This window comes from Heterodontus francisci, unplaced genomic scaffold (genome assembly GCF_036365525.1).
Source record: "Heterodontus francisci isolate sHetFra1 unplaced genomic scaffold, sHetFra1.hap1 HAP1_SCAFFOLD_1103, whole genome shotgun sequence".
NCBI lineage: Eukaryota > Metazoa > Chordata > Chondrichthyes > Heterodontiformes > Heterodontidae > Heterodontus > Heterodontus francisci.
Genome location: NW_027141371.1, coordinates 124,527 through 143,594, shown reverse-complemented (window position 1 = coordinate 143,594; position 19,068 = coordinate 124,527). Strand labels below are relative to the sequence as shown.

The following is a 19,068-nucleotide window of genomic DNA, read 5'->3' as shown; positions in this document are numbered from 1 at the left end:
GGATGTGAGCCATCCGGACCAGGTGATTTATCTTCCCTAAGCACAGCCAGCCTTTTTAGTACCTCCCTCTCCTAATTTGTACCCTCTCCATTGCCTCTACTTTCTTCACTTCAACTGATATTTTGTCAAATTCCACTTCCTTAGTGATCACTGATATAAAGTACTCATTAAGTAGATTAACATTGCCCTGCACCTCTAAGCTTATATTATCCTTTTTGTCCCTAATAGGCCAGACTCAACCTCTTACTACCCACTTATCATTTACATGCTGCTCGAAGATTTTTGGGTTTCCTTTCATGTTGACTGCCAGTCTATTCTCATAGAAATAGAGAATAAGCAAGTATAGAAGATATAAGTGTTTACCATCCTTGATGAGGTGGAACTTTTTTATGTTGTGGGTGGTAATGACTTGGCCCACGAATGTGGTGGAAGCAGAGACAATCAATGATTTGAAAAGGAAATTAGATGGATACTTGAAGGAAAGAAACTTGCAGGAGGAAAGGGATCGAGCTGGTGAGTGGAACTGACGAGATTGCTCCGGGGAGAGCCAGCATGGACGTGATAGGCCAAACGACCACCTTCTGTGGTGTAAATGACTCTGTGTTGTTTCTCAAATTCAATCCACTGGTGCTTGGTAAATAATTTCAAAGTAAATTGTGCAACCGGAAAATCAGAACCAAGGCAAGGGACGCATAAGCAAGCAAAATTGCTAAAACCCAGGATTGAACCAGGGACCTTTAGATTTTTAGTCTAACGCTCGCCCAACTGAACTATTTCAGCCCGACATTAATAGTGGCTTGTTGTCCTTGTTTTGGAAGAAAATACATACATTCAAGTTTTCCAAAAAATTAAAGAACACAACATGTGAGTAATATTCCCCATTGCTTTCTCAGTACTGATGGATTGTGAAGCGGGAGACAGCCAGCAGTGCCGCTGAGCCGCACAGACCCCGATCAAATTCAATCTTTCATAGTGAGATGCTGCTGAGAGGTAAGAGTCCTGAATCAAAGCGAGACTTGCTCATTTCAAACACTCCCTGTACTCTCTGCTCATGAAGCCTTAAAAAAGGGAAAAACAGAATGGCACTCAAACTCACAACCCTGCCATTAAAAGTCTCATATTCGACTGACAGAACTGTCACTTCTCCTCGGTCTCTTATTGGATGGATACAACTCCAACGCAGGGGTGGCATTCAAATCCTCCCATGGGTCCACATGTCAGACTGAGTTCCATGTTGTAGACTCAAGCAAAGGAAATCTGCTCACTTCCAAAACTATCAGCGAATTGAAGCTGATTACAATCAACATCATCGGAGGTCAGAACGACCTGGTGAAAGGAGACACCCTGAAGAAGGATCCACAATTATTCAAAGGCATCGACAAAGTGAAGAACAAGAAAATCGATGAGTCAATGCAAGCCAAACAACAGAAACACTGAAGAATTCCATTCCATTCCAGTCCAGAACCCAGTCCTGTTGTTTTTGGAGGCAGGTCACAATTACAGCAACAACTTTTTTTCCCACTTGGCTATCAGTACATTTCGTTAATTGCAATTTTGTCGACAAGCTCTTTGAATCCAGTTGTCTGGTCCTCAAGCCAGCTCCGCATGGAAGTCAATTCCACCTTTTGCAAGGCTGAAACCAATAGATAACCTTAATCTAAAAATGCCAGCAGGCCAGGGCTCGTCCGGGACTTGAACCCGGGATCTCTCGCATGTTAATTAACTATACTCCCTAAGCGAGAATCATACCCCTAGACCAACGAGCCACTGACAGGTCAGGTTTTATTAGCTGCTGTGGAATTTCACCGGAACCCCCCAGCCAATCATCCATTTTTTTTCAGATCAAAGCAACATCCTGCAAAAGCTGAAATAAAAACAGAAAGTGCTGGAAATGTTCAGCAGCTCTGGCATCATCTGTGCTGTGAGAAACACAGTTAACGTTTCAGGGCACTCACCTTTTGTTTCAGCCATCCTTTCAGACTGCTTCTGTCCATCCAATCTCACTTTCTATTCTATCCACATTCTAATCATTCACTACGTTACTACATTTTTCATGAATTCCTCATTTCTTTTATTAATGACAATCTTGTATTTCTGGCCTTTGCTTCAGACACCAGCACAAGTGGAATCGTGTCTCCATCTACCCAATCAAACCACTTCGCTGTTTCCTCACATTGCAATGTTTCTTTAACCCTGACAGACTGTGGAGTTTCTGCTGCTTGATTGCAGTTCTTGCTTCCCACCAGTAGATGTCACCTCACTCCAAAACAGTGAAGTTTACAAATCTGAGAGAGACACAACAGGAAATAATTGTTCACATTATAGTGAATGTGTGGGATTTAGAAATACTAGGAGTGGAGACGAGTTATTATTGCACTCTGCTATTACATCTTTTATAATGGACTCCAGCATTTTCCCCACGACTGATGTCAGGCTAACCGGTATATAATTCGCTGTTTTCTTTCTGCCTTTTTTTTTAAATAGCGGAGTTACATTAACTACCGTCCAATCCATTGGAACTGTTCCAGAGTCGATAGAATTTTGAAAAAAGACCAGAAATGCATCTGCTATTTCAAGGGCCACTTCCTTAATTACTCTGGGATGTAGATTATCAGGCCCTGGGGATTTATCGGCCTTCAATCCCATCAATTTCCCAAACATTCCCGACTAATACTGATTTCATACAGTTCCTCCTTCTCATTAGACCCTATGTTCCCCAACATTTCTGGGAGATAATTTGTATCCTCCTTAGTGAAGACAGATCCAAAGTATGTATTTAATTGGTCTGCCATTTCTTTGTTCCCCATTATAAATTCCCCCGTTTCTGACTGTAAGGGTCCACATTTGCCTTCACTAATCTTTTTCTCTACACATATCTATAGAAGCTTTGACAGTCAGTTTTTATGTTCTTTGCTAGCTTACTCTCATATTCTATTTCCCCCTTCTTAATCAATCCTTTTGTCCTCCTCTGCTAAATTCCAAACTGCTCACAATCTTCAGGTTTGCTGCTTGTTCTGGCCATTTTATATTTCTCCTCCTTGGATCTAATACTTTCCTTAATTTCTTTTGTAAGCCACAGTTGAGCCACCCTTCCTGTTTTACTTTTGCACAGACAGGAATGAACAATTGTTGTAATTCATCCATGCGCTCTTTAAATGCTAGCCATTGCCTATCCACTGTCAACCCTTTAAGTAACGTTCCCCAATCTATCATAGCCAACTCCCGCCTCATACCTTCATAGTTTCCTTTGTTTAGATTCAGGACCCGAGTCTCGGAATCAAATCTCTCACTCTCCATCTTAATGAAGAATTTTATCATATTATGGGCGCACTTCCCCAAGGGACCCCACACAACAAGATTGTTAACTAATCCTTTCTCATTACACAATACCCAGTCCAGGATGGCCAGTTCTCTAGAGGTGTTTTACACCTCTATCAATTCTCCACTCAATCTCCTTTGATATAGGCAGAATAATCTTAGCTTTTCCAACCTAACCTTGTAACTAAAATCCCCCATCCCTGGATCCATTCTGGTAAATCGCCTCTGCGTCCTCTCAAGGACCCTCACATTCTTTCTAAAGTCTGCTGAGCAGAACTGGAAGCAACACTCCAATTGGGGCCTTACCAGAGTTTTATAATGGTTCAGCATAACTTCCCTGCTTTTGTACTCAATGCCTCTATTTATAAAGCCCAAGATCCCATATGCTTTGCGAACCACTCTCGCAATATGACTTGCCACCTTCAAAGCTTGATGCACATGAACCCCAAGTCCCTCTATTCCAGTACACTCTTTAGAACTGTGCCATTAAGTATATATTGCCTCTCCCTATTCCTTATGCCAAAATACATCACCTCACACTTGTCACTATTAAATTCCATCTGCCACCTGTCTGCCCATTCCGCTAGCCTATCACTGTCCTGTTGCAGGCATTTCATATCATCCTCACTGTTTGCCGCTCCTCCAAGTTTGTTGTCATCGGGATATTTTGAGATTCTACTCTGTATTCCAAGATCCAAGTCAATTACCTTGAGCAAAAAAAGCAGTGGTTCTAGCACTGACCCTTGGGGAACACCACTGTCGACTATCCTCCAGTCTGACAAAGAACCATTTAATAAGATTCGCTGTTTTCTGTCCTTAAACCAATTATCTATCCAATTGGACACTGACCCTCCTATACCACGAACCTCAATTTTGTTAACCGCCCTTTTATGTGGTACCTTGTCAAACGCTTCCTTAAAATCCATATAAACAACATCCACTGCATTCCCTTCATCAACCTGCTCTGTAAGTTCATCAAAAAATGCAGTTAGATTAGTCAAGCATGAACTCCCATTTATAAATCCATGCTCACTCTCCTTAATTAACTCGAACCTCTCCAAGTGACTGTTGATTTTTTACCCTGATTATTCTTTCTAAAACCTTACCCACCGCTGCTGTTAATCTAACTAGCCTGTAGTTACCCGGACTGTCTTTACACCCTTTCTTGAATAAGGGTGTCGCATTTGCCACTGTTTAATCCTCTGGCACCTCCCCCGTATCCAGGGAAGATTGGAAGATTATAGCAAGCCCTTCCGTTATCTGCATCCGCATTTCCTTTCGCAACCTGGGATGTGAGCCATCCGGACCAGGTGATTTATCTTCCCTAAGCACAGCCAGCCTTTTTAGTACCTCCCTCTCCTAATTTGTACTCTCTCCATTGCCTCTACTTTCTTCACTTCAACTCATATTTTGTCAAATTCCACTTCCTCAGTGATCACTGATGCAAAGTACTCATTCAGTAGATTAACATTGCCCTGCACCTCTAAGCTTATATTATCCTTTTTGACCCTAATAGGCCCGACTCAACCTCTTACTACCCACTTATCATTTACATGCTGCTCGAAGATTTTTGGGTTTCCTTTCATGTTGACTGCCAGTCTATTCTCATAGAAATAGAGAATAAGCAAATATAGAAGATGTAAGTATTTCCCATCCTTGATGAGGTGAAATTTTTTATGTTGTGGGTGGTAATGTCTTGGCGCACGAGTGTGGTGGAAGCAGAGACAAACAATGATTTGAAAAGGAAAATGGATGGATACTTGAAGGAAAGAAACTTGCAGGAGGAAAGGGATCGAGCTGGTGAGTGGAACTGACGAGATTGCTCCGGGGAGAGCCAGCATGGACGTGATAGGCCAAATGACCACCTTCTATGTTGCAAATGATTCTGTGTTGTTTCTCAAATTCAATCCACTGGTGCTTGGTAAATAATCTCAAAGCAAATTGTGCAACTGGAAAATCAGAACCAAGGCAAGGGACACATAAGGAAGCGGAATTGCTGAAACCCGGCATTGAACCCGGGACCTTTAGATCTTCAGTCTAACGCTCTCCCAACTGAGCTATTTCATCCCTACATTAACAGTGGTTTGGTGTCCTTGTTTTGGAAGAAAATACATACATTCAAGTTTTCCAAAAAATTAAAGAACACAACATGTGAGTAATATTCCCCATTGCTTTCTCAGTACTGATGGATTGTGAAGTGGGAGACAGCCAGAAGTCCCACTGAGCCGCACAGACCCCGAGCTGAGAATGAAATGAGATCAAATTCAATCTTTCATAGTGAGATGCTGCTGAGAGGTAAGAGTCCTGAATCAAAGCGAGACTTGCTCATTTCAAACACTCCCTGTACTCTCTGCTCATGAAGCCTTAAAAAAGGGAAAAACAGAATGGCAATCAAACTCACAACCCTGCCATTAAAAGTCTCATATTCGACTGACAGAACTGTCACTTCAACTCGGTCTCTTATTGGATGGATGCAACTCCAACGCAGGGATGGCATTCAAATCCTCCCATGGGTCCACATGTCAGACTGAGTTCCATGTTGTAGACTCAAGCAAAGGAAATCTGCTCACTTCCAAAACTATCAGCGAATTGAAGCTGATTACAATCAACATCATCGGAGGTCAGAACTACCTGGTGAAAGAAGACACCCTGAAGAAGGATCCACAATTATTCAAAGGCATCGACAAAGTGAAAAACAAGAAAATCGATGAGTCAATGCAAGCCAAACAACAGAAACACTGAAGAATTCCATTCCATTCCAGTCCAGAACCCAGTCCTGTTGTTTTTGGAGTCAGGTCACAATTACAGCAACAACTTTGTATTCCCAATTGGCTATCTGGACATTCAGTTAATTGCAATTTTGTCGACAAGCTCTTTGAATCCAGTAGTCTGGTCCTCAAGCCAGCTCCGGATGGAAGTCAATTCCAACTTCTGCAAGGCTGAAACCAATAGATAACCTTAATCTAAAAATGCCAGCAGACCAGGGCTCGTCCGGGACTTGAACCCGGGATTTCTCGCATGTTAATTAACCATACTCCCTAAGCGAGAATCATACCCCTAGACCAACGAGCCACTGACAATTCAAGCTTTATTAGCTGCTGTGGAATTTCACTGGAACCTCCCAGCCAATCATCCATTTTTTTTCAGATCAAAGCAACATCCTGCAATGCTGAAATAAAAACAGAAAGTGCTGGAAATGTTCAGCAGCTCTGGCAGCATCTGTGCTGTGAGAAACACAGTTAATGTTTCAGGGCACTCACCATTTGTTTCAGCCATCCTTTCAGACTGCTTCTGTCCATCCAATCTCACTTTCTATTCTATCCACATTCTAACCATTCACTACGTTAATACATTTTTCATGAATTCCTCATTTCTTTTATTAATGACAATTTTGTATTTCTGGCCTTTGCTTCAGACACCACCACAAGAAGAATCATGTCTCCATCTCCCCAATCAAACCACTTCACATTGCAATGTTTCTTTAACCCTGACAGACTGTGGAGTTTCTGCTGCTTGATTGCAGTTCTGGCTTCCCGCCAGTAGATGTCACCTCACTCCAATACAGTGAAGTTTACAAATCTGAGAGAGACACAACAGGAAATAATTGTTCACATTATAGTGAATGTGTGGGATTTAGAAATACTGGGAGTGGAGACGAGTTATTATTGCACTCTGCTATTACATCTTTTATAATGGACTCCAGCATTTTCCCCACGACTGATGTCAGGCTAACCGGTATATAATTCGCTGTTTTCTTTCTGCCTCTTTTTTAAAATAGCGGAGTTACATTAACTACCGTCCAATCCATTGGAACGGTTCCAGAGTCGATAGAATTTTGAAAAAAGACCAGAAATGCATCTGCTATTTCAAGGGATACTTCCTTAATTACTCTGGGATGTAGATTATCAGGCCCTGGGGATTTATCGGCCTTCAATCCCATCAATTTCCCAAACATTCCCTACTAATATTGATTTCATACAGTTCCTCCTTCTCACTAGACCCTATGTTCCGCAACATTTCTGGGAGATAATTTGTATCCTCCTTTCTGAAGACAGATCCAAAGTATGTATTTAATTGGTCTGCCATTTCTTTGTTCCCCATTATAAATTCCCCCGTTTCTGACTGTAAGGGGCCCACATTTGTCTTCACTAATCTTTTACTCTACACATATCTATAGAAGGTTTTACAGTCAGTTTTTATGTTCTTTGCCAGCTTACTCTCATACTCTATTTCCCCCTTCTTAATCAATCCTTTTGTCCTCCTCTGCTAAATTCCAAACTGCTCACAATCTTCAGGTTTGCTGCTTGTTCTGACCATTTTATATTTCTCCTCCTTGGATCTAATACTTTCCTTAATTTCTTTTGTAAGCCACAGTTGAGCCACCCTTCCTGTTTTACTTTTGCACAGACAGGAATGAACAATTGTTGTAATTCATCCATGCGCTCTTTAAATGCTAGCCATTGCCTATCCACTGTCAACCCTTTAAGTAACGTTCCCCAATCTATCATAGCCAACTCCCGCCTCATACCTTCATAGTTTCCTTTGTTTAGATTCAGGACCCGAGTCTCGGAATCAACTCTCTCACTCTCCATCTTAATGAAGAATTTTATCATATTATGGGCGCACTTCCCCAAGGGACCCCACACAACAAGATTGTTAACTAATCCTTTCTCATTACACAATACCCAGTCCAGGATGGCCAGTTCTCTAGAGGTGTTTTACACCTCTATCAATTCTCCACTAATCTCCTTTGATATAAGCAGAATAATCCTAGCTTTTCCAACCTAACATTGTAACTAAAATCCCCCATCCCTGGATCCATTCTGGTAAATCGCCTCTGCGTCCTCTCAAGGACCCTCACATTCTTTCTAAAGTCTGCTGAGCAGAACTGGAAGCAACACTCCAATTGGGGCCTAACCAGAGTTTTATAATGGTTCAGCATAACTTCCCTGCTTTTGTACTCAATGCCTCTATTTATAAAGCCCAAGATCCCATATGCTTTGCGAACCACTCTCGCAATATGACTTTCCACCTTCAAAGATTGATGCACATGAACCCCAAGTCCCTATATTCCAGCACACTCTTTAGAACTGTGCCATTAAGTATATATTGCCTCTCCCTATTCCTTATGCCAAAATACATCACCTCACACTTGTTACTATTAAATTCCATCTGCCACCTGTCTGCCCATTCTGCTAGCCTATCACTGTCCTGTTGCAGGCAGTTGATATCATCCTCACTGTTTGCCGCTCCTCCAAGTTTGGTGTCATCGGCATATTTTGAGATTCTACTCTGTATTCCAAGATCCAAGTCAATTACCTTGAGCAGAAAAAGCAGTGGTTCTAGCACTGACCCTTGGGGAACACCACTGTCGACTATCCTCCAGTCTGACAAAGAACCATTTAATAAGACTCGCTGTTTTCTGTCCTTAAACCAATTTTCTATCCAATTGGACACTGACCCTCCTATACCACGAACCTCAATTTTGTTAACCGCCCTTTTATGTGGTACCTTGTCAAACGCTTCCTTAAAATCCATATAAACAACATCCACTGCATTCCCTTCATCAACCTGCTCTGTTAGTTCATCAAAAAATGCAGTTTGATTAGTCAAGCATGAACTCCCATTTATAAATCCATGCTCACTCTCCTTAATTAACTCGAACCTCTCCAAGTGACTGTTGATTTTTTACCCTGATTATTCTTTCTAAAACCTTACCCACCGCTGCTGTTAATCTAACTAGCCTGTAGTTACCCGGACTGTCCTTACACCCTTTCTTGAATAAGGGTGTCGCATTTGCCACTGTTTAATCCTCTGGCACCTCCCCCGTATCCAGGGAAGATTGGAAGATTATAGCAAGCCCTTGCGTTATCTGCATCCGCATTTCCTTTCACAACCTGGGATGTGAGCCATCCGGACCAGGTGATTTATCTTCCCTAAGCACAGCCAGCCTTTTTAGTACCTCCCTCTCATAATTTGTACTCTCTCCATTGCCTCTACTTTCTTCACTTCAACTGATATTTTGTCAAATTCCACTTCCTTAGTGATCACTGATGCAAAGTACTCATTAAGTAGATTAACATTGCCCTGCACCTCTAAGCTTATATTATCCTTTTTGTCCCTAATAGGCCCGACTCAACCTCTTACTACCCACTTATCATTTACATGCTGCTCGAAGATTTTTGGGTTTCCTTTCATGTTGACTGCCAGTCTATTCTCATAGAAATAGAGAATAAGCAAATATAGAAGATGTAAGTATTTCCCATCCTTGATGAGGTGGAATTTTTTATGTTGTGGGTGGTAATGTCTTGGCCCACGAGTGTGGTGGAAGCAGAGACAATCAATGATTTGAAAAGGAAATTGGATGGATACCAGAAGGAAAGAAACTTGCAGGAGGAAAGGGATCGAGCTGCTGAGTGGAACTGACTAGATTGCTCCGGGGAGAGCCAGCATCTCACGCTTCTGTAAGTGGATTTACTGTATCAGAGTAGAAGTACTGTATCAGGCCTTGTTAGCTCAGTTGGCAGAGCATGAGACTTTTAATCTCACGGTCTTGGATTTGAGACCCTTGTGTCGTTGTTCTTCCCTTTTTCAGTCTTCATCGGCAGAGAGTTCAAGGAGTGTTTGAAATTAAATTCAACAACATCACCAGATTTCAACGGCACCCCCCCACCCCCGTCCCAGTGTAGTTGACAGGACCCACAACCTCTGTCCTCCCCCCTCCCCCCCCGTCCCAGTGTAGTTGACAGGACTCTCAACCTCTGCCTTCCCCCTTCCCCTCCCTCCCAGAACTGCGACAGGGTTCCCCTTGTCCTCACTTTCCACCCCACCTGCCTCCACATCCAAAGGATCATCCTCCACCATTTCCACCACCTCCAGCGTGATGCCACCACCAAACGCATCCTTCCCTCCCCTGTCAGCATTCCGAAGGGATCGTTCCCTCCACGACACCTTGGTCCACTCCTCCATTATCCCTGACACCTCATCCCCTTCCCAAGGCACCTTCTCATGCAATCGCAGGAGATATAACACCTACCCTTTTCCCTCCTCTCTGCTCATTATTTAAAGCCCAAACACTCCTTTCAGGTGAAGCAGCGATTTACTTGTACGTCTTTCAATTTAGTGTACTGTATTCGCTGCTCACATTGCAGTCTCCTCCAAATTGGGGAGACCAAACGCAGATTATGTCGAACACCTCTGCGCAGTCCGAAAGCATGACCCCGAGCTTCTGGTTCCTTGCCGTTTCAACACTCCCCCCTGCTCTCATGTCAACATTTCTGTCTTGGGCCTGTTCCAGTATTCCAGTGATCATCTCCATGGAAAGATCAATCTTACACGCTAGCTCAAATGTTGGATTTTGTATGTTTAGTATCTTTTCTCATCCAAAGATTACACGATCAATCATTCACCACTCTGTCTTCTCCTGAACTTCGAGTTCAAATTTGTTTGTGAAGTTGAGTGACACGTTAAGACAGCACAGTCTTTGTCTTTGTGAAGGAAGTGATTTCGGAATGGCTGTTTGAAACTGCCACTCCTTGCACAGAAATTCAGTGCAAATACTCAAATCACCCACAATTTCTTCGTGAGAAATTTGTTCACAATTGCATTCGACTTGGAAACCGCCTCAACATTAATCTCACTGAAGGAAAGTGTGACTGTGTTGTTTGTTTCAGAGTGTTGGTGCCGTTATGTGTCGCTCTTAACCAAGACTGGGACACAACGCAAGGTTGATCCAAGGTTGGCATATATTATCATTCAGGAGCAAGAAAAATCGAAAGGAACCTAACAAGAAAACCCAGTCTCCAGATGTGAGAATCTGTCGATCCGCTTTGGGAAAGTAAATCAGAGCAGAATGAAGGGTGAACTGTCCGACTGCCCAGAAGAGATGAAGACACAGCTCAGTCAGCACGTTCCCCTGGTTTATGATGCTGGAACATTCCTCACACAGAAATTATTCAACCCGATGACAAACGTGCTTACAGCCGATAATTTGTTAAGATAATTTTTTTTTGAGCTACAACTCAAACAGCTACTCGACAATGTGGAAAATTGCCCAGGTGTGCCCTGTCCATAAAAAAAAGCAGGACAAATCCAATCTGACCAATTACCGCCCCATCAGTCTACTATCAATCATCAGCAAAGTGATGGAAGATGTCATCAACAGTGATATCAATCACCACGCATTTAGCAATAAACTGCTCATCGATGCTCAGTTTAGATTCCGCCACGGCCTCTCGGATCCAGGCAAACATTTGGAAGCTGGAGTATAATGTGGGAAAATGTGAGGTTATTCACTTTGGTAGTAAGAACAGATAAATTAAATATTATTTAAATTGCGAGAGACTACAGAATGCTGCGGTATAGAAGGATCTGGGTGTCTTCGTACATGAATCACAAAAAGTTAGCATGCAGCTAGAGCAAATAATTAGGAAGGCAAATGGAATGTTACCCTTTGTTACAAAGGGGAATGGAGTATAAAAGGAGAGAAGTCTTGCTACAAATGTACAGGGTGTTGGTGAAACCACACCTGGAGTACTGTGTACAGCTTTGGTCTCCTTATTTAAGGAGGGATATACTTGCATTGGAGGCAATTCAGAGAAAGAGGTGGGCAACTGTCTCTTCCCCACCACAGCCACCTCGAGGGCATTGTGCGGAGGGGGTGAGACTTCGGGCGTGCAGGAAGGATCTGATGGGGAGGGCTCTTCTCACCACCAGCCAAGTTTCATCTTGGTGCTTGTTTGAAAGTTCTGGTGATGAGGCATTCCGCCAAATGACTTTGGAAGTTTGCTCGGGGAACCATCCGACTGGATCCACCATCTCCTTTTCCTGTAGGGCCTTGAGGACATTCCGTGCAGACAACTACCTGAAGGATTGGTGGTCAAAGATGTTTTTCCACAGAAACTTTCCCACGAAGGATATGTGGTACGGCACGGTCCAACTGGATGGAGCATTCCGCGGCAATGTGACCAGGCCCATTCTTCACAACGCTGGGGACAGATAGAACCTCAGCACGGAGTGACACTTGGAGATTGTGTACTGGGAATCTGCGCACAGCTTGATGCAGCTGCACACGAAGGTAGTCATCAGGATGAGGGCGACGTTGGGTACATTTTTCCCGCCCTTATCCAGGGGTTTGAACATTATGTCCCTCCAGACCTGGTCCATTTTGGAACCCCATATGAAGCGGAAAATGGCTCGGGTGATCGCCACAGCACAGGAGTGGCGTTTGGGCCAGACCTGCACCACGTACAGCAACGTGAGCGCCTCGCACCTGATCACCAGGTTCTTACCCACAATGGAGAGAGATCGCTGCTCCCACATGCTCAGCTTATGGTGTATCCTGGCTACTCGCTACTTCCAGGTTTTGGTGCACGCCCCGTCCCTTCCGAACCATAACCCCAGCACCGTCAGGTAGTCTGACCTGATGGTGAAGGGGACAAAGGATCGGTCAGCCCAGTTCCCAAAGAACATGGACTCGCACTTGCCGTGGTTAACTTTGGCTCCCGAGGCGAGTTCGAACTGGTCGCAGATGCTGATCAGTCTGCGAACGGACAGCAGATCCGAGCAAAAGACGGCGACGTCATCCAGGTACAGGGAAGTTTTAACCTGAGTGACTCCACTGCCTCGGATTATAACCCCCCCTTTCTGCTTGCATCCTTCCTAATAGACTCAGCAAAGGGTTCAAAACAGCAAACAAACAAGACAGAGGAGAGAGGACTGCCCTGTCTGTCTTTGCAAAGCAGGTGTCGAAAAAGATGCAGTGGTTTTTATCGCGGTTCATCCCAAGCAGCTGTGTAACACAGGAGTCTGTGCTCTACAGGCTGTTCTCAGGGATGCACACCGAGATGAACATCAACTGCTGCTGAAGGACTATCAATTGGGTGAAAGACGCCCTTTGTTCTGCCCGAAACTTGCTGGTCTTCCAGCGCAAAGAGTTGTCCACGACCTAATGTTGCAGACTGGCACATTCCAAGGTCCAAGACTACGTGCTGAGGGACGCACTACATCTTGGGGCAGCCGCTGCAAAGGTTCACTGGGGAAGACCACTGTGTAAGGTACCCCCACCAAGGTGAAGTGAGGGACTGGATCCATGGAAATCCCCTCGGGCTGTATCTAGAAAATATTTCTCCACCTCCAGGCTCACTTCTTTGACCAGGAGTCCTCCTCCCGACCAGCAGACCCATTCACCCACCTCCAGCATTCTCCCTCTACTTGGACCCCTCCCCCTGGCCACTTACCCGCTCTTGATCTCTTCATTGAAAACTGTCGGCTAGACATTTGTCATCTCAATTTCTTTGCCCCCCTCACTCACTCTAACCTGTCCCCCTCTGATCTTGAGGCACTCCGTTCTCTCAGGTCCAACCCCGACATGGTCATCAAACCTGCAGACAATGGTGGTGCTGTTGTTGTATGGCGTACCGACCTCTACCTTGCAGAGGCTCAGCGCCGACTCACAGACACTTCTTCCTACCTCCCTCTGGACCATGACCCCATCACCGAACATCAAGCCACCGTCCAAAGGACTGTCACTGACCTCATCTCCTCTGGAGAGCTTCCCTCTTCAGCTTCCAACCTCATCGTCCCGCAACCCCGGACAGCCAGCTTCTACCTCCTTCCCACAATCCACAAACGGGTACGTCCCGGCAGACCCATTGTGTCAGCCTGCTCCTGCCCCACTGAACTTATTTCTTCCTTTCTTGACTCTATCTTTTCTCCGCTGGTCCAGTCTCTTCCCAACTACATCCATGACTCTTCTGACGCCTTACGTCATTTTGACAATTTCCAGTTTCCTGGTCCCAACCGCCTCCTCTTCACTATGGACGTCCAATCGCGCTGCACCTCCATCCCCCGCCAGGATGGTTTGAGGGCTCTCCGCTTCTTCCTGGAACAGAGGCCCAACCAGTCCCCATCCACCACCACCCTCCTCCGCCTGGCTGAACTTGTTCTCACATTGAACAACTTCTCCTTCAACTCCACGCACTTCCTTCAAGTAAAAGGTGTCGCTATGGGTACCCGCATGGGTCCTAGTTATGCCTGTCTTTTTGTGGGATATGTCGAGCATTCTTTGTTCCAGCCCTACTCAGGCCCCCTCCCCCAACTCTTTTTCCGGTACATTGATGACTGTATCGGTGCCGCTTCCTGCTCCCGCCCCGAACTGGAAAACTTTATCAACTTTGCTTCCAATTTCCACCCTTCTCTCACCCATACGTGGTCCATCTCTGACACTTCCCTTCCCTTCCTCGACTTCTCTGTCTCCATCTCTGGGAATAGGTTGTCTCCCAATATCCATTATAAGCCCACCGACTCCCACAGCTACCTCGACTACACTTCTTCACACCCTACCTCCTGTAAGGACTCCATTCCATTCTCCAGGTTTCTTCGTCTTCGACTCAGCTGCTCTGATGATGCTACCTTCCATGACGGTGCTTCTGGTATGACCTCCTTTTTCCTCAACCGTGGAATCCCCCCCACTGTTGTTGACAGGGCCCTCAACCGTGTCCGGCCCATTTCCCGTACTTCTGCCCTCAACCCTTCCACTCCCTCCCAGAACCGTGAACGGGTTCCCCTTGTCCTCACTTTCCACCCCATCAGCCTCCATATCCAAAGGATCATCCTCTGCCATTTTTGCCACCTCCAGCGTGATGCCACTACCAAACGCATCTTCCCCTCCCTTTCCCTGTCAGCATTCCGAAGGGATCGTTCCCTCCGCGACAACCTGGTCCACTCCTCCATTACCTCCACCACCTCGTCCCCATCCCATGGCACCTTCCCCTGCAATCGCAGGAGGTGTAATACCTGCCCATTTACCTCCTCTCTCCTCACTATCCCAGGCCCCACTTCTGACTTATGTTGAAGAGAAAGCCATCAATGAAACAGCTGAGGATGGTTGGGCCTCGGACACTGCCCTGAGAAACTAGGTATCCAGTCATGAATGGTGGTGGACAATTAAATAACGAACCAGATGAGGAGGGCCCAAAAACATTCCTATCCTCAATGTTGGTGGAGCCGAGCACGTCAGTGCAAAAGGTGAAGCTGAAGCATTTGAAACCATCTTCAGTCAGAAATTGCTCAGTGGATGATTCATCTCGGCCTCTTGAGGTCCCCAGCATCACAGCTTCCAGTTTTCAGCCAATTTGCTTCACTCCACATAATGGCAAGAAACAGCTGAAGGCACTCGATACAGCAAAGACTATGGGCCCTAACAACATTCCGGCTCTAGTACCGAAGACTTGTGCTCCAGAACTAGCTGCACCCTCAGCCAAGCTGTTCCAGTAGAGCTACAACACAGGTATCTACTTGACAATGTGGAAAATTGTCCAAGTGTGCCCTCTCCATAAAAAAAATGCAGGACAAATCCAATCTGACCAATTGCCACCCCATCAGTCGACTATCAATCATCAGCAAAGTGATGGAAGATGTCACCAAAAGTGCTATCAAGCACCACACATGCAGCAATAATCTGATCATTGATGCTCAGTTTAGGTTCTGCCAGGGTCTCTCAGCTCCAGGAAATAATTTGGCAGATAGAGGAGAATATTGGAAAATGTGAGGTTATCCACTTTGGTAGGAAGAATAGAAAAGGAAAATATTATTTAAATTGTGAGAGATTACAGAATGCTGCGGTGTAGAAGGATCTGGGTATCCTCGTACATGAATCACAAAAAGTTACCATGCAGGTACAGCAAATAATTAGGAAGGCAAATGGAATGTTACCCTTTATTGCAAGGGGGATGGAGCATAAAAGTAGAGAATAGATAGGGTAGACAGTCAGAAACTTTTTCCCCGGGTGGAGCAAAGCGTTACAAGGGGTCATAAATTTAAGGTGAAGGGTGGGAGATATAAGGGGGATGTCAGGGGAAGGTTCTTTACCCAGAGAGTGGTCGGGGCATGGAATGCCTTGCCTGGGGAAGTTGTTGAGTCAGAAACTTTAGGGACTTTCAAACGGCTTTTAGATAGGTATATGGATAAAGGAGAATGATGGGGTATAGATTAAATTGTCCTTGACAGAGGACAAAGGATCGGCACAACATCGTGGGCCGAAGGGCCTGTTCTGTGCTGTATTTTTCTATGTTCTATGTTCTATGTTCTAAGTCTTGCTACAAATGTACATGGTGCTGGTGAAACCACACCTGGATTATTGTGTACAGTTTTTGTCTCTTTATTTAAGGAGGGATATACTTGCATTGGAGGCAGTTGAGAGAAGGTTCATTGGATTGATTCCTGTGATGAAGGTGTGGTCCTATGAGGAAAGCTGAGCAGGATGGACTGATACTCATTGTAGTTGAGAAAAATGAAAGGTGAACGTATTGAGACATATAAGATTCTGAGGGGGCTTGACAGGGTAGATGCTGAGAGGATGTTTCCTCTCGTGGTGGAATCTAGAACTAGGGGACACAGTTTCAGAATTAGGGGTTTTTCATTTAAGAAGGAATTTCTTCTCTCAGAGGGTCATTAATCTTTGGAATTCTTTACGGCAGAGAGCAGTGGAGGCTGGGTCATTGAATGTCTTCAAGACTTATACCTACAAGAGAGCCAAGGGTTAGGTGGGCAGGCAAGAAAGTGGGGTTGAGGTCATGATCAGGTCAGCCATGATCTTATTGAATGGCGGAGCAAGCTCGAGGGGCCAAATGGCCTACTCCTGCTATTAGTTCTTCTGATTTTATGTTCGTATGATCTCATTGCAGGTTGGTCCAAGCAGAGACGAAAGAGTGGAATTCCAGAGGAGAGGTGAGAGTGATTACCCTTGAGTGAGTGTGGCATCAAGGATCCCCAGCAAAATTGAAGTCAATGGGAATCAGGGGGAAAACTCTCCACTTGTTGAAGTCATACCACGCCCAAAACAAGATGTTGTGGTTCGTGGAGGCCAATCATCTCAGCCCAAGACATTGCCTCAAGAGTTTCTCAGGGTCGTGTCCTAGACCCAAACATCCCAGCTGTTTCATTGACGACTTTCTCTTCAACATAAGTCAGAAGTGGGAATGTTAGATGATGACTCACAACTCTTCAGATACTGAAGCAGTCTGTGCCTGCAAGCAGCAAGACCTGAACAACATTCAGGCTTGAGCTGATAAGTGACAAGCAACCTTCTGGCCACACAAGTGCCAAGCAGTGAACATCTCCAATGAGAGAGAAAAAAAATCTACCTTTTGATATTCAGAAGCATTATCATCGTTAAATCCCCCACCATCAACATCTTGACCAGAAACGTAACTAGACCAGTCACATCCATGCTGTGGCTATAAGCGCAGGTCAGAGATTACGAATTCTGCAGCAAGTATCTCACCTCCTGACACCCCAAATCCTGTCCACCATCTACAAGGCACAAGTCAGGAGTGTGATGGAATACATCCCACTCAACAACAGTCAAGAAGCTCAACACCATCCAGGACAAAGCAGCGCACTTGATCGGCACCTAACACGCCACCTTAAACATTCAATCCCTCCAAAACCTGTAAACAGTGGCTGCAGTGTGTACCATCTCCATATGCACTGCAGCAAGTATCCTTCAACAGCACCTTCCAAACTCGTGACCACTAGCACCTCGAAGGACAAGGGCAGCAGATGCATGGGAACACCACCACCTGCAGGTTCACCTCCAAGTCACTCACCATCATGACTTGGAACTATATCACCATTTCTTCACTGTTGCTGGGTCAAAATCCTGGAACTCCCTCCACAATAGCACTGTGGGTGTTCCTACACCACATTGACTGCAGCAGTTCAAGAAGGCAGCTCCCCACCACATTCTCAAGGGCAATTAGGGATGGGCAATAAATGCCAGCCTTGCCAGCGATACTCACACCCAAGAATGAATAAAAGCCAAATCACTCTCCACAGATTCCCCATAATCTGGGCTTGGACATTTACTTCAGGAGCACAGAGCTTTATATCACTGCAACATGAGTTCCAATTTTCAGATTCTGTTCACTTTTCACATTATTTTCTACCAGTCCACTAGCTTTTATTAATTCAGTATTCGGGTCTCTACTCCTCCGCCGTTTCTAACATCTCACCTCTTACAAAAAAACACTCTAATCTTGGTAGTAGGTAGTAGATGACCCCTCATTTTAAACTCCATCTGCCAAAGCATTGCTCACTCACTTAATCTATCAAGAAGATTTGAAAATACATTTCTTGCCAAAGGATAATTTTCTGCATCTGCTCCCTCGCCATTTGCTTTTCCCATTTGTCTTTCACTTGGTGCAAATCCAGAGAAAGTAAAGATGGAAGGAAGGAGGGGAGGAAAAATCCTGCTCCGTTTCGTGATCCCTATTTGATCTTCATTCCAGTGCAGTTTGGGTGAAGAATTCCAATTGTCTGTCTCAATTTTAATAAAGTATAACCAATTCTCGAATCACTGTCTGGACCTTGACAAGAACAGGTTTCGAGGCTGACTTGACACATAAACAATACGCTGCACAGTTCATAAACTAGCGACAAGAATGGGATTCGAACCCACGCGTGCAAAGCACAACAGATTAGCAGTCCATCGCCTTAACCTCTCGGCCACCTTGTCAGTTGAACAAACATAGCTGTCACCTTCAGCACAGCTTCTGGCTGTGCAGCCAGCTGTGTAATGATGGAAATATATCTTCTGACAGTAAATGAAGTTGGGAATGGAGCGGTGTGAAACATTTCCAGACCATGTCCAACACGTTTCTACTCAGTGTGAAAACCCACCACGGAAAGACTGGAACATACAATCATTTCATCACATCATGATTAACATCACTCAGACACCTGAACCAT

The 19,068-nt window shown here is 44.8% G+C and overlaps 3 non-coding genes across 3 annotated transcripts; all 3 read right to left on the bottom strand.

Annotated features, from left to right (window-relative positions):
• Positions 1-707: 707 nt before the first annotated feature.
• On the bottom strand, positions 708-780 carry trnaf-aaa (transfer RNA phenylalanine (anticodon AAA)). The gene has a single exon. It is a non-coding gene; the product is annotated as a tRNA-Phe (tRNA).
• An 897-nt stretch (positions 781-1,677) lies between these two features.
• trnap-agg (transfer RNA proline (anticodon AGG)) lies at positions 1,678-1,766 on the bottom strand. Its single transcript is given in 2 exon segments — positions 1,678-1,713; positions 1,731-1,766. It is a non-coding gene; the product is annotated as a tRNA-Pro (tRNA).
• A 16,987-nt stretch (positions 1,767-18,753) lies between these two features.
• trnas-gcu (transfer RNA serine (anticodon GCU)) lies at positions 18,754-18,835 on the bottom strand. Its single transcript has one exon. It is a non-coding gene; the product is annotated as a tRNA-Ser (tRNA).
• Between the last annotated feature and the right edge of the window lie 233 nt (positions 18,836-19,068).